The 16,506-nt window shown below is 35.2% G+C and overlaps 1 long non-coding RNA gene across 13 annotated transcripts in view; it reads right to left on the bottom strand.

Moving 5' to 3' along the window:
- LOC110311497 (uncharacterized) overlaps positions 1 to 16,506 on the bottom strand; it is a 463,301-nt gene that overhangs the window by 245,084 nt on the left and 201,711 nt on the right. For 12 of the 13 annotated variants that reach the window (XR_015045734.1, XR_015045735.1, XR_015045732.1 and 9 more), the window contains one exon: positions 12,822 to 12,869. The exons of the other annotated variant lie outside the window; for it this stretch is intronic. This is a non-coding gene — a long non-coding RNA (uncharacterized LOC110311497). The remainder of the gene's footprint in view (positions 1 to 12,821; positions 12,870 to 16,506) is intronic. 13 annotated transcript variants of the gene reach the window in all.

Genomic DNA, 16,506 nt, shown 5'->3' with positions numbered 1-16,506 from the left:
AACTAAAAATTCCAAGGGACTGACAGAGTTTGGATGACTCATGAGCTGAAGTCATGCATTGTATTAGGAAAAAAAATCACTCTCAAATCTAACTTGAAATGTCAAATCCTAAAGTTCCCACACAAATATTTCATTTATCTTCTCACAAACCCAGCAGCTTCCTTGAGCTATTGTCTTCCAGCCAGCACTGAACAAAATGTGTCATCCTGAACCCATCAGAATTTAAAGGAACTTCTAGTCTATCCTTGAGGAAATATAGGGTTGACAGTGACATTGATGACACTAAACATTTAACCAAGCACATCTGTCTTCTAGTTCACAGTTTGGGAGGGATCTGTCCATGGCATTTGGCTCATGCACTGGAGCTTGGAGCATCATGTTGTTAGAAGACTGTGGTGGGAAACGGTCTTAGAGTGAACAGGAAGTTGAAAGAATATGGCAGGAAGGGACCAGCCACAACAAATCCTCAAGGATGTGTCATCTGCTGCCCATTTTCTCTACATAGGTATTAAACATGTTATTTAAAATATGTCGTTTCATTCATTTTTATTTCTCCAGTATTAAATTATTAGAAATATTTGCCACATACTTAGTATCAGACACCTGAAAATCAAATTTTAATTGCATGCTTTACTTGTAGAAATCTGCCCTGTGTAGCCCATGTCTCTACCTAATCGTTATTCTCTCTTTTTGATACCAACACTAAATCATTGGTGTTTAAATTGGCTGATATTTATATATATATATATATTATATATATATATATAATATATATATATATATATATAATATATCCTATATTATATATATATATATATAATATATCCTAAATTTTGAGAGTGATATTTTAATTTTCAGTTAATCTTTTATTCTTTTCAGTCAATAATTTTATGCTAGTTCTCAGAACTTTTACCTGAAACAAAGTTTACTTTAGACTTGAGTGTATTTCATAGTAACAATGTAAAAGATAAGATAATCTAAATTTGGCTCTAATCATTTGGTTCAATACATGTTTTAAAACAAAATGGCCAATTTGTTTGGAGAAAAATGCTCTTAGGTGGTATTCAGCAATGAATAAAATAATTTCACGTTTCCTATATGCTAATAAGAGAAGAGGTTGTAGCCTCACCGGGGGGGAAGATGAAAAAAATGAATAAACTTTTAAACACCAGTTATGGTCTTTAACTCGTAGCTCACGAACATGTCAGAGTAGTAAGCCAGTTATATAACACACTCACGGAAAGAAAAAAATCAGCTCGTTTGGGGAAGTAAAGTCATGCAGGTGGTTGGATGCTCACGCCTGAGTGCTAACTAAACGATGTTATTATAAATGATAACATCGTCCATCATTTCCATAATGTAAAGCAGATGAGTAAAGAGAAACAAAAGCCACCTCACTTCACTCAATCTGGAGCAACAAGTAAGACTAGAAATGACATCACTGCTTAAACACATTTGTACGGTGAAAATGATGTTTATGCAGAGAAAGTTTTAAATGAAATGTTCATTGTATTTGACTAAACTCGGTGGTGAAGAAGTGTTGGCCTGTAATATCCTGGACTCTATTCCTAGCATATCTGAAACTAACAGACAGACAGACCAAAAAAAACAAACAAACAAACAAAAAAAGAGTTATGTGTTTGCTTTAAAGTTTTTTGAAAAGAACCGAAGAAACATTTATAAAACAGAGAGACGTTTGTGAACACTCATTTTCCATAAAAACACAAAACTAGCAATCAAAATACATAAGCAAAAGATCGGGAAAAAAAAAAGGCCACACAATGCATTAAGCATTATAAGACAACCATGCACAGTAGTGGCTAGCCAATGCTTTAAATGATTTGTTGTTCCTGTTTTGAGTCGGGGGCTCAGTTGCTCCTGCTGACCCCAATCATCTAAGAAGCTGAGAATGTCTTCCGATTTCTGGTCCTCCCGGTTCTAATACCAAATGCTGGTATCATAGGCATGTACCACCATCCGAACCTTCAATGATGTTATTGTAAGAACTTAAAATTCATCTTTTGCTGCAAAAGAGCATTTTTTCCATTAAGATCTCATGCTGTCTAATGCATATTAATTTTATAATATTTCTATCTTATTGTTTAGACTGAGATGGCTTAAAGCAAGTGTGACTTTTAATTGATGCAATTATTTATGAACAAAAATTTCATCCAAACAAGCATGTAAACTGTGGACTAAGCACTATCCCATTGTCTCCTCGTGCACTAAAAGTGCCATTACAAAGAATATGCAAAAGTTTCAACACTTGTCTGCTACTGGCTGCCTTGTTCAGCCAAGCACAAAGGAACACTTTGGCTTGCTTTGTGTCATTTATCAGCCCTCCCACGTTTCCAGGCATATTCTGTACTTAAATTGACAGTTTGCAATTTCTAGTTTAGTTGAGAAAATTCAAAAATATATTTTTCAAAGACCTTTTCCAGTGCTTAGTAGGAGGTGAAACAGTACTGCATATAGAATCGTTTAGCCGAAGGTACTATGTTGGGAAGTAGGCAATTTGGGGTTTGCTTGTAGACTTGTTTTGTTTTTGTTTTTGTTTTTGATTCACTGGCATATTGTTCCTGTTAATTTATTGTTTGAGAATTTCATTCATGCAGATGCCCTGCTTTGATATGTCAATTTCCTTCAGAGTTGGTGATACTATTAATAACATTTCTATGACAGTAGGGGGGGAGGCAACGTCAGCAACCGATTCATCTAAAATGTATACAGTGTTTAAACTATTTTTACATCTCAGCGTCTAGTTCTCAAGCTTATTTTGACTACAGTGAAAAGTGGATTGTTTTCTTGAATTTCTTGCAGTTGATGGCAACTTTCAGTCTTTATCTTCAATGTGCAAACAGTAACATAACCAGCCAAATAATCACTGGCTCTTGATTTGTGCGTTCTATACATTGGGGGGGGGGGTGATTAACAGGTGTCTCAAGTTCTTTAGTAATCCCCACAATAAAAAGGTCCATAAGGAGGAGCACCGGGATCTTATAAATGATATATATCTATATATATCTATATCTATATATATAGATATAGATATAAAACATTATAGAATAGATCTTCTTAGTTGCCTTAAATACATACTTCAGTGGAACAGTTCCATTTACATTGCTGTTTATTGATTACCACACCCAGGTCTAGGATTTGTACACCATCTACACTGAAACGCTGCATTATTAAACCACAGGTCTCATCTGTTCCTTCCTTCTACCTCAGTAACCACAAGCCACGGTATTTTTCTTTATCCATTTGCCTATTCTATTGACCTCAGATGGTGAGAATATTACAATATTTCTCTTCCTGTTTCTGGCTTTTTTTTTAATAGCATTATGCCAGCAAGGATCCTTCATATGAAAGAATGTTAACAGGACATTCACTCTTATTTAAGGCTGAATAATATTCAAGTATATATATATATATATACCACCTTTTTTCCTCAGTGATCATATGGGATTTTTTCTTTCTAGGGAATTATTGTAAATAATGCTGCTATGAATGTAAATGTGCAAGTATATGGTTCTCAATTCCCTTTTGTGTATATGCCCCAAATGTCAGGCTTTTGTTGCTATGAGACACTAGAAATGCATTTTTAGGTACAGAATTCAGCAATTCCTTCATCCTTTTATTACTGCATCAGTCTGAATTCCATCGTCCATTAAATAAAGTCTAATAATCGTATTCATAGACTGCATTGTGCAGCCTGTGCTTGATAGACAGCACTGGCTTCAAATCTTCCTGCTGTTCTTCTTCTAAACATGCAAGTCTGGTTACCAAAACTGCAGAGTTATAGAAATTACTTTCATTTATAAAACACCTTAAGAAGGAAGAATTTTCAGAAAGAGAATTAAAACATTTTATTGACAGCGCACATGTTTAGTTATCAATACCAACTTAGGTTAGTTACAGCAGCTCTTTCTTTTGAAATCTTTCTAACATGTTACATGTTACTCTGAAAGTTCAGTAGCAATACACGATAAATTGAAATTTAGTGCACTCCAGAGAAAGCATTAAACTTTAGTTTCAAAATTGAAGTATCAACTCATACAAACTTAGAGACCAACTGTATGAAAAAGAATGTTTTCAGGTTAATGCAATGCCTTTTCTTCCAACTACATTATCAACCTTTTTCTTTTACTTAAAACTTTACACTTATGAACATATCTCTCACTTTAATAATTTATCACGAACTATAGACACCACACAGCTTTCAAACTACATAAAATTATTGATGGCACAATGATGACAGAATGCAAGCATGTGCAATATGATTTGTTTGCGAAACAATAGATATTTTATGGTCCATTTCCTCCACAGAATGCTCAAAACCTTATTAAGTTTACCCGGGGTTTTCGCCCTTTCATGTTCATATGGTTTATATGTGCTGTGACATGATGTGAATTGGATGTTAAACTCTACACATTTCCCTTCCCATCTGCTCTTGGTTCAAGGCCATAGTAAAAGAGAAAGGTAAATAATCCCAGCTTTTCTTTAATATCATTCTTCATGTTTCCCACACTCAACTGAATTTTATTACAGAATCATTCTCCAACTTCCTATTTATTTTATCCTTCGGTCAAACCTCAAGGTAACACCTTTCATGGGTTCATATATTAAGTTTCTTTTATGGAAATGTCAAAATTGTCTCTGTACTGAAGGAAACTTTCCAGAGCACATGCTTATATGTGCCTATAAATTTACTCTGCGATACTTATTGGCAATGCTGACATTTAGTGCTCACTATGTCCTATATGTCATGCAAAACTGTAATTACTTTCTTTTAACATATAAATACGTTTTATTTCAGGTCATTTACTTCTTATAGGAACCATGAACACTCCTCTGACTGTGCAAGTGTACTAATGATGCTATGCGTGTATACACAAGTGATGATGTCAAAGCTTCAGATTGCTTAGTTTCCTCCGAGGTTACATACAAGGTGGGGAGCAAACAGATATTTTTTCACCAATTAAAAGGAATACTTCCTCATATTATGAGTTAATTGCACAATAAAAATGTATCTATGAACGGTCTTCATTTCTGAGATTTCTCTGATAAACTACCCAAGGTTCTATGTAGTCAAACTATGGCTGACCGTGAACAGCCAGAGATCATCACCATCAGTGAGGTAGGAATTCTAGCTCTTGCAGCCCCGAATCCTGATAGATCCCCGACATTAAGTATACATTGTAACTTTTGAGCACATCCGGTCTACACTATCTTAAATCTTCGAGAGTCAGTTTTTTAAGCATACGGTAAACCACCTGCATTCAAGCATGCAAAGAGAGAACTGTGTCCTTTGAAAAATAATATTTGAATTTGGTGCGTCTTCACAAGACATGTCAATCAGATACATGGATGAAACCTCCACCCCTTTGTCTCCATACGCGGGCTTAGCTTATTCATTGAACAGGCTCCTGAATTAGACGATATGAGGTTGTGGTTGCTATAGAACTCCCTGCGATACACAAGCTCTGGCTTGCTCTTTATGTCCTGAATTTCCATGGCTCAGACAGAGGTGGAATAAGAACAAGGATTCGTTGTTGCCACTAGAGGGCAGTAACAACAATTTAATAATACAAAGCATGTTCCTGCTTGTCCCCGGCACAGGAAAACAAAGAGTCTGTGTGGGTGAGGTCTTAGGAGCTTCTGGTTCTAAAAGAAGCAACAATGACTTAGAGATAAATTAACTTTTTATTGCCATCGTGTTCAAATTACACTTTGCGAGGTTTTGAAGGTTAAAAAGTCTTGTTTGCATGTCCTGCTCCTAACTATGAGAACAGGCTATTTTCTCTGGTTAAGAGCTTGAAAATAGATGGCTGTTTACTACAAGTAGGCTCTCAGCATAAATATTGAAAGAAATTCATTACTGTGGATTTAAGACCTTTCACTTTTTAACGAGAGCATACATACACAATTTCAAAGTGCAAGTGTTCAGAATTTTCATGGAAAATCATATTGGATAGACAATTTCGTATTTTATTAGGTACCTCCCTCATAAATTCTCTATGAGCACCATAAGAAAATGCCCCATCAAGCCAAACAGTAGGAGGGAACACACGACTTCGAATAAAAGGATGTAGGATTCTAGCACCTACAAATTCAATTCTATCCTCCTTAGCGTTCAAATATGGCTGCTCGCTATTCTGAGGGTTTCCATGTGAATATTTAGCCATTTTCTTAAGGAAAGGGAAGAAAAGGTTCTTAATCTAACTGTAGGTTCCTTTGCGAATATAATTATGCAACCTCATTGTCGTTCTCAATGCTCCAGGAATTGAGACACACATGTTAGTGTTGAGCAGATCTGCCCTGCAATGACCCATACGACACTGGAAAGTGCAAACTCAATGCTCCTCTGACCATGAGGCGCCCCTATCTCTGTCACAGTGGTCATTTACTGATACTTTTATATCTAACGAGATATAAAGAGCAAATATATAGATATATATATATTAGATATGAAGACACCCATAGTGTATTATTTGAGTCAATAGGTACAAAATCACAAAGTCAAGAGAGGTGTATACACATTTCTAGATGCTGACACTCTGTCCTTGTGCTTCTCTTTTATGGTGGGTACCTGGAATGACTCATAAGTGCCTGACACCTTGACCATGCTGTAAGCTGCCCTGCTCTAGACGGATCCCTAGAAGAAACAGATGGTTGGGAAGTGGGATGGATCCTAAAGCAACAGCTCCATAGCGCGAACTGGGAAACTGAGTCCAATCCAACTTGAAAAGGTTTGCACAAAGTCCAACCTAGGTTGCCTTGGCTCATCCAAGACAATGATTTCTACATTTCCAAAAACTATTATTTTATTTATGTAGCTATCAAGGATGATGTGTTTGGTTTGTATTTAGGGCTATGCAGTAAGAAAAAAAAACCTATAGTACAACAAAGCAGGGTCTAGAGATTCAACCTTGACAGTCCGGCGAGTGGGCACTGTAGTGTTACACAGTCTGACAGTATCTAGGTAGGCTTACATATGGTATGCTAGACAGCTTAGGATTGTTTACATACTGAGGAAGAGCATGAATGGCTAAATGAAGTAGTTTTCAGATTGACAAAAATCTGAAGGCATGTAAGTTCTGGGCCATTGAGGGATAGGCCTGAATTTACATTTCTGTGTCTGACGACTCCACTCTGTTTGGAATGTGTCACATCAATTTTCATGAGAATTTATTTACTTTTAGAATTATTCCATGAAAGATGTATTTCTGGATAGGTGTGCATCAATACTGACACAGTCAATGCAGTCTGAAATGATACAGGCTGAAAGTGTTGGTACTTCTCAAACTCAACTTTCCCAGTTGTGTTTGCAGCTAAAATCCAAGATGAGTTCAGTATCAAACCAGTTAGTGGATGGCCACCTCTCCTCGGAGACTAGCCATAGCTTCAGTTCTCTTCTCTCTCGGGCTTGGACACAGACCTACATACTCATTTATGATTAAACTGGAGATACTTATTAAAGTAAGTATGAAGACTCATTACGTTTTTCAGGACAATGATAATAGTTTTGAATGGTTTCATATTTTTTTTCTTTTCACTTAACACATAGTGTAGAAACAAAAACATATGAAAATTTCTAAGCTACTAACATTCAGGTGCCAGACCTAAAAGAAAAAATTCCAAGAACAGCTTGTCTCTTTGGCTTTATCCCTTTGTTCACAAAATAATGTATTTAAGAACATAAATCATTACTTGACACTCGAGTTAGAAATGAACAATATACATCACATTTCCAGGCCAAAACAAAGGCAAGCAAACAAGACAAAAACCAACAAAAATATCACACCCGCAATAAAAGATAATAACAAGGAAACACTCCTGAACTCCTGTACTTCATGAAAGTTGTTTAAAGTATGTGAGTTTCAATAAAACCAAAGAAGCAGTTGTGTATGCCTGCAGAGCTCACAGAGGACTAGTTTCCAAATACTTTTCTGCATCCAAAGTGCTGATATTTTCCCTGAGGCTTCCATTATAACTTTGATCATGAAAACAATAGTAACAAGGCTGAAGAGGAAGAGGCTAGAACTCAGCATTTACAGTGAACTTGCCAGACACCAGCACGGTACTAAAGAATCCATGTTTTACTCAGGGCTGTGGTAAATGACAGTCCCACACAGAAACTCACAGGAACACAACAACTTCAATTACCTGCTCAAGATCACAGTTCTATCAAAGACGAGGAACGGGTCTTGTTGATGGGTACCAAAGAAGGAAGGGTCATTATTCTTTAAGGATACGGCAGTGGGTGGATTGCTCATACTCCCATGAGCGTTCATTATATGGCCATCAGTAAGTAAACTCACCGGACTATTAATAGTAACAATAAAAAGGAGAATGTAAAGTTTGAGAGCAGACAGCTGGGTGTACTATAGGAAGTGGAAGAGAGAGTGGCAATTAGAGATGACCAATAGGCATTATGTGTGCGAAACTTTAAAAGAAGAAAACTATTATTTTAAAAGTTAAATTAACTCCTGAGAGTATTTTGTCCTCCTTCTAAGAAGGAGTATTACAAAATAATCACAGAGGCAAATATGGAGATAAAGTGTGGAGCAGAGACTGAAGGAAAGGCCACTCAGAGACTGTCCCACCTGAGAATTTATCCCATATACAGTTACCAAACTCAGACACTATTGTGGATGTCAAGAAGTGCATGCTGAAAGGAGCCTGATATGGCTGTCTCCTGAGAGGCCCTGCCAGAGCCTTAGAAATACAGAGACAGATGTTCACAGCCAACCATTGGACTGAGCGTGGGGTTCCCACTAGAGGAGTTAGAGAAAGAACTGAAGGAGTTGAAGGGGTTTGCAAGCCCATAGGAAGAACAACAATATCAACCAAACAGACTTCCCAGAATTCCCAGGGACTAAGCCATCAACAAAGAAGTACACATGGCTCCAGCTGCATATGTAGCAGAGGATGGCCTTGTCATGCATCAATGGGAGGAGAGGTGCTTGGTCTTAGATGCCCCAGTGTAAGGGAATGGAGGTGGTAGTGGGTGGGTGGAGGGAGGATGTGATAGGATGTTTCTGGGAGGAAGAGAAACCTGGAAAGGGGATAACATTTGAAATGTAAATAAAGAAAATATCCAATAAAAAAAAGTTAAATTAAAATTGCTCCCTGTAGTTCTTTCTGCTTATAAGCATCTACTATAAACACATCTGTTCTCTGAGGAACTACTATAACTTCTCAACCTCCTTCCGGCACTTTTTATCTAACATAGGGAAACCTTTAAAATGTAAGCCATTTCATTTACTTCGACCAAATGCCTTGAATGGCTTCTCTTTTAACTAACACTCAATAGTTCTGGACCAGAAAAAAATATGACTCAGCAGGTAAAAGAGCTTGCCACCAAGCCTGACAGCCTACATTTGATCCACTGAACCCACAAGATGGGGAAGAACATCAAATCCTACAAGAGGTCCTATGACTTCCACAAACTCACCATTATTCCAGTTTGATGACACAGGTCTGCATACACCTGCGCACACGCATGCACACACATACACATGCAAGCACACCTGCACACGCACATGTACACACACACACACAATCTCAAACAGAAATGAATAAATGTAATAAAATGAAGGAACATGGTTTTTGCCATGACACAACAGGGGCTCACCTTTTCTCACCGCCTCTGTATTTCTGTACAAAATAATTGCATCATTCCTGTCTTCCCTCTGCCTGAAATGTTCCTTTCAGGATAACAGTCACAACATATTCTCCTTCTACTAGCAGGCTTCTTCTCAGCTACTACCAATTTCAAAACCTTTTTCCCAACCAATATAATGATACACTCTACCCCTAGTCTCTTATTCATTTTATTTATTTTCTTTACATATTCAACTTATCAAAATATGTGTTTGGTATTTTTAATTTAATGTCTGTTCTCTACTTTCTCTTCACTTCTCACATACATGTAAAAACTTGTTTCCTGGTCTTTTATTTAATGCTAAAACCGTAATGTTTAGATAAGAATCTGGTTTGTAGTAAGTGTTTAAAAAATATTGATGCTTGAAACTGGCTTGTTTGTGTCAACTTTGCCTTCATGTTTCAGGGAAACGAAGTCTGCTTGATCCTCATCTCTTGCCTTGGCTTTAGGTTCAAAGCTAACTACAATATACACAGTCTGCTAAACCCTACTCTGAAAAAGCTTCATGAACACATGATCTGAAACATTAACAGACTCCATGAGGTTTGTTTCTTGTATGCACAACTGAAGACTATAAAGACTAAATGTACTCATAGTATGATAGGTATAGAATATCAACGTATTTTTGTGCATTTATCATATCATATAAAAATTAAAAGATTAAATATCAATATATTACTATTAAATAAATGTAGTGGTTGAATGTATAGTACAATGCATTGGTATTATGTTAATACTATATATATATATATATATATATATATATATGTGTGTGTGTGTGTGTGTGTGTGTGTGTGTGTGTTAATGACAGACATGTTAAGCTAGACAATACTTTTGGTACTTTTTACTAAGCAATATTATTTATGATGTTATCATGCTTGCTCCCTTGAATTCTGTTCCCATAGGTAATCCCTTTGATTAGTCTGTTTCTGCTCTGACCCCACACCTATGCATGGGCCTCATAGTACCCATCTGGAATGTTCCATGAGCCAGAAATAAAAGATTGTGAGGCAAATTCTCCAGCTTATTGCTTTCTAATGTGACATAGTCATGTGATTTTTTTCCCCTGGTAAGCGTGTCAACACATTCCCACTAGAACAAAGCATCATGTGTTCCACTGCAGGATCAACAAAGTGTACGGAGATCCATCACACTGGCCCATATAGCAGAGAGAAGATATTCTCTCCTTACAACTTGATTCATAATTCCTGGGCTTATTACAGATATTGGTCATTTGCTTGTGGCTATTACACTTAGAATTAGAACCTCCATGGGTTTTGCATTTCTTTGTCATTTCTCTACTCTATGTGGCAGAAGCACATGGAGTAGACAGGGTGCTATTATGAAGTTCACGTGTATGTATTAATCTGAAAAGCCACTATGAGAATCAAGATGAGATGCATTGCGTTTTATGCTCTGTTTACAAGAACAAACCACATGAAGAAGTGTACATCTTCTCTGGGGACGAGAGATGTGTAAATTTGTATAATTCTTTCTGAGCTTAGAAGTGCTCCATGGTATTGATGCAAAGTGGCACATGCCATACTCTGTCACAGGCTCCCCAACATAAAGATGACCAAAAGAAGAACTGGCTTGTGTTATGTGCTCACTGCCCCCTCTCTGTTTCTCTCTTTCTTTCTTTTATTTCTGGCTCTTAGAGACAGATTCTGGACTTGATTCATAGACTGGCCTTAAACTCTGAGATGTCTGTCTCTGCTTCCCGAATTCTGGGATCAAAAGTGTGTTCCACCACACCTGGCTATGTCTATTTTGAGTTTTATGAAGGATTAATTATATATATTTATATATAGTTATATTTGATTATATTTAAATATTTGTATATACTTAAGCAATTTACTTTTATACTTTTATGATTCTTTAAAAATTGTTCCAAATTATGTTGGCTATAACATAGAATTACATATCTGTAAAACATTTAAATGATATTTTATTATGTTTCATTGAAGCTTAATACATACATATATGCACATGTCCATATATTTAAGTTTACTGTCTGCTTTTTATTTGACATTGTTTTTCTCCCTTTTGAGTAAATCATTAAGTATATTTTGGTAAGATATTTTATGAATGAAAATAATATTTTAATGTCAAGAGTGGACATAAATTTGTTTAAATAAAACAGCATTTAATAAAAGTAAAGGTCAATTCAGCCAAAGCACACATTTAAGTTATTTTAATGGTTAAGAAGAAAAAATTTGATATTTGCAATGGGAATATAATTCTCTGGTAAAGTACTTATTCACACTTGTAGGCCCTAACTATTTTCCAGCACGAATAAAAAATGTAACATTTTACCATCTATTGTACCTGAGATTTTCCCTTTCTCAATCTCTTTCTTTTTGCCTCCCTCTTTCCTCTTCCTTTCTTCTTCTATTAATCATCTATCATTTCTATCATAGCTATCTATCTATCTATCTATCTATCTATCTATCTATCTATCTATGTCTATATATATATATAGCATCATATCTATCTATGTGAATTATCTATCATATCTATCATTCTGACGTTTGTCATATATATGATAATATATATATAATCTGTCCTTTCCAGAAGTCACTTTTGTTATAAATTATAAGAAAATTGGGAGTCATGATTCAAAAAAACCAAAAACAAACAAACAAACAAACAATAGCAGTGTGTGAAGATTAATTGTAAGCATCTTATAGACACTAAGAAGAGTCTTGAATATCAATACAGAAAGGACCGCTATCATCAAACTTTATTAAGTTTAATTAGTAGCTCTTCTGACACAGTGGAGGGAAACAATTCCTTGGTGTCGCTTTAATGTCACTGATTTTGAAACCATTTATTCCAAAAGGAAAATAAAGCTTTCAGGGAAAACGAACATTGAACAGAACAGTAATTACTTTTATTGACATTCTTCAAAAAGAAGGCCGCACCGCAGGTGGCTAAATTCAAAACTATTATAAATGAAAGTTGACTCAAAATGGTTCAGCTTGTCATAAGTACCTTATAGTCTAGGGTCTGGTTCAATTTTTGCATCCTATACAGACCTAAAAAATTAGAATAGGAAAAGCCACCCAATGGAGTATATGTGTATTGACAATGCTGCATTAAATTACAGAACTAGCAAATTAAATTAAAGAACTACCAAATATTTAAGACTTACTGTCATTTTGGAGTGATCCTTTCATAGAGTCACCTTAATAATCAGTACCTGAACAGAAAAGGAATAAATATTATCAGCCGTAAGAATACTCCTGAGCCAGTATCTAGTGTGTTCACATTTATTCGCAAAACAGGACTTAAAACTAAAGATTCCTTACTAAAACAACATTCTGATTCCAGTTAAAAGTTGCACTTTTAACATCTGCAAGACTTAGGACCCTGAAGATAAACACACCTGTAAAATACATCAAAAGGTTTCTCTGCTACTAAAATTTAACACATTGACCATTCGCTTCTTAAGTCTGAAAATACATGACTGATAAACATCAAAATTCCTAAGAATACAAATTAAACACCACAGTTAGGTTTCTATGAAGCCAAATTGTATTTCTGTTTCCATGATTACTGTTTATTAAATGGAAAAATGATTTTAGAAATGAATTATTGGTGTGTGGATGAATGCATAGAATTCCATATATCAATTTGTTCAATGTCTGTAAACATATGAATACTTTCTCAGTCACAGGAATTATTGATTTACTAATGAAAGACTACGTTTAAAACAGAATTTTGAATTAAAATATGAAAATCTAATATGTTAAATTGCAATTTTAAATTCATTGTTTCAAGCTCATTTTTCAGCTTTTAAAATAAGTTTTAATTAAAAATACTTTTACATATTTTCTAACTAATTTCTTTCTACCCTTATTTTCTTTCATATTCATCCAAAATTATTTACCCATAAGTCTGTATAGAATGTAAAATTTGAGTCAGACCCTTAGATTGTAAGGTACTTATGACAAGCTAAAAAAATTTTAATTCAACTTTTTCTTCATAATAGTTTTGAACTTGGCAATCTATTGTGCATTTCCCTTTTTGATGAACATCAAAATTAGAATAATTTTTAAATGAAGTGAAGATTTGGGGATTTTAAAGATCACATTCGGACTCTGTTGTAAGTGGCAAACACTAACAAGATGATTGACGACCTAGTCCAGTTTTTCAGACAGCAGAATGTTAATGTAGGCAGTCGAAAGCATGTTTTCCTCTGTTGACCTAATTCATCCAGAGTTGGCATAATTTTTGGAAACTCAAACATTAAGTAAGGCTACTATCCAGACCATGAAAATACAGAACAGTGGAATGGAAAATTATAACCCAATATTTCAACATTTTCATTTCAAGTTAACATGGTCTATTTTTTTAATTTACTGAAAACATATAAAGATTCAATTACATGTATACTCATATGCATATATAGAATATATTGTTGTTGTTGAGTGAATAAGTAATTTCCTTAATATTTTTCTTTACTCTATTGCTATTGTGTGAACATGTATGAGCTTGCCTGAATGTGACTGTAGGTGTGCCCGTGCCACAGTACATGTGTGGAGGGCAGAGTCATGTGTGTGAAGTTGTTTGTTTCTTTCTACCTTGACAGGAGTTCCAGTCACTCAACTCAGTTAATCTCATTATCTCATGTAAAAATAATTATTGGTCTTCTTAAAGCCACAAGCTGATACTAAACCCTGATAATAAATCATTGTACAGTCAAGTACACAGACATTTACATTTATGAAAGACAATGCTATTGTCTTCATTGGTTTTGTGTCCCTAAAAGGACACAGGGGGAAATAACCCAAAATGCTTAAGTGACTCTAAGTGCCTATAATTTACTTTTAAAGGCTCCTTGAGTGGAGTCTTCAGTATATTAGTTTATCTTTAATCTGCATGCTAGAAAAGTTAATCTCTGTAGAACACTAATCAATGATCCACTTTTCATATTAGCTCAGATTCCAATTTCGTGATTTGAAAATTACACTGCAGTGCCTTAACACTGTCCTATGAAACTGTATGTGGGAGTCTGGTAAGTTACAAACGATCATTGTAGATAACTATTCACTGATTAGGCAAGTGATGATTGACTAGAGATCTGGGGCAATTGATTCTTGACTATTTGACCAAACTGTTGGAAATAGCAGCATTAGGCTAAGACTGACATCTTAGAAGTTATGGGTCTAGAATCTATCTGATTCGTTAGTGACATTTCATTTGCTTGGATTAAACTTCATCTGCTAACTCCAGCAGACTCATTGAATTTCTTCTGCAGCAAATCATTGTTCTAAGACACATGGCCATAGTCCATGTGTCAAAGAACAGAGAATAACATCTTCCTCCACATCACTGCTCCTGGAGATTTTCTTAGGCATGTGATTGTTTGAAAAGAAAAACAAAACAAAACAAAACAAAAATCAAGACCCTTGTGGCAATTAGCTTACAATTTCATTTTTAGTTAGTTTTGATTTTTATTTTAATTTGCTAAACTTTGCAGTAGTGAACTGTATTAGGAAATGCATAGGACTCCCACCTCTTTATTGTCAATATCCAAAATAACAACAAACATTCCTAATTTGTTGAAAGTGAAAGAAAAAAAAAAAAGCTTATGCAAGTTCAATTATCTGCTTTCTGAATGGAAGAGAAGCCCACTCCGGGTCAGGTGCTCCACTTTGTTAGGAAACCTAATGATTGAAAGGCTTCTTTCAATTAACTGGAACTTAAACTTAGATTAATTTTAAATGTCTTAATTAAAAAAAAATTCTAAATCCATTCTGTTTCAACAGCCAATTTCAGCTACTTCAGAGATACACACTCTTGGTTCTATCATGTTTGGCACCATAAATAAGAAACATTTCTCTCCATCACCTTGTATCAACAAGCTAAAATTACAAAAGAGTGTTCTACCGTTACTCTAAATGCCCCTTATTGGCTGGAAAGAGAGTGTTATCACTCGCAGCAGCCTGGTCAAGGAGAAGCACAGGGGAGCTGCCACGTCAAATATGGAAAAAGTCTCAAGTAAGAAGAAACACAGGCAACTAAATGTTCTGGCTATAGCACCACACTGCTTGGCCACAATCATTTTTCTGTCTATTTAAATCATATGATGGCTGGAAAATGGAACACGACTGTGTCATGTGCCCCAAATAGGAAATCACTAATATTTGATACTTTAAGTGCATTGTAATTCATTATTCACAACTTAAGGTTTCTTTCTTTCTTTCCATCTTTCTTTTTACTTTTTTCTTTTCTTCTCTTCTCTTTTCTTCCTTTCTCTCCTCTTTCTTTCTTTCTTTCTTTCTTTCTTTCTTTCTTTCTTTCTTTCTTTCTTTCTTTCTTTCTCTCTTTTATGTTTTGAATAGTTTCTCCTAAAGTTGTGCATATCCTAAAATTATATTTTTGAGGAAAAGCAAAACAATAAAGTTTGACTTTCTTTTTAAAGGGGATTAAAATCTATTTCACTGAGAATAAATATATTCTAGTAATCCAGAATATGAGCAGGGCAATTCAAATAAATAAATGATATGAACAACCATTAAACTCTTGCACTCAAATATGTTTATAAAAGTGTGGGAAAATATTCTACTTTATATTGAAACACTACAACACAAGGCCAAATCCTTTATGCAGATAAATGGCAGTGAACCATTTAAAAAACGATTGCAAGTAAGACCCCAGAACCATGACTATTCTTATGATTTACTATGTCTGATATTTTAATACAGGATCCTACATTTTAAAATGTACCCACTTAATTCTGAACCACAGTCCTTGAATTGTGAGACCACAATATGAGCAGTGATGTGCTGGCTGGTTAGTGTCAGAAAGCATGACCATTAACTAGACCTGGG

Source organism: Mus caroli, unplaced genomic scaffold (genome assembly GCF_978045245.1).
Source record: "Mus caroli unplaced genomic scaffold, Mus_caroli_1 scaffold_17, whole genome shotgun sequence".
Classification (NCBI taxonomy): Eukaryota; Metazoa; Chordata; class Mammalia; order Rodentia; family Muridae; genus Mus; species Mus caroli.
This window is presented reverse-complemented; position numbering and strand designations above follow the sequence as displayed.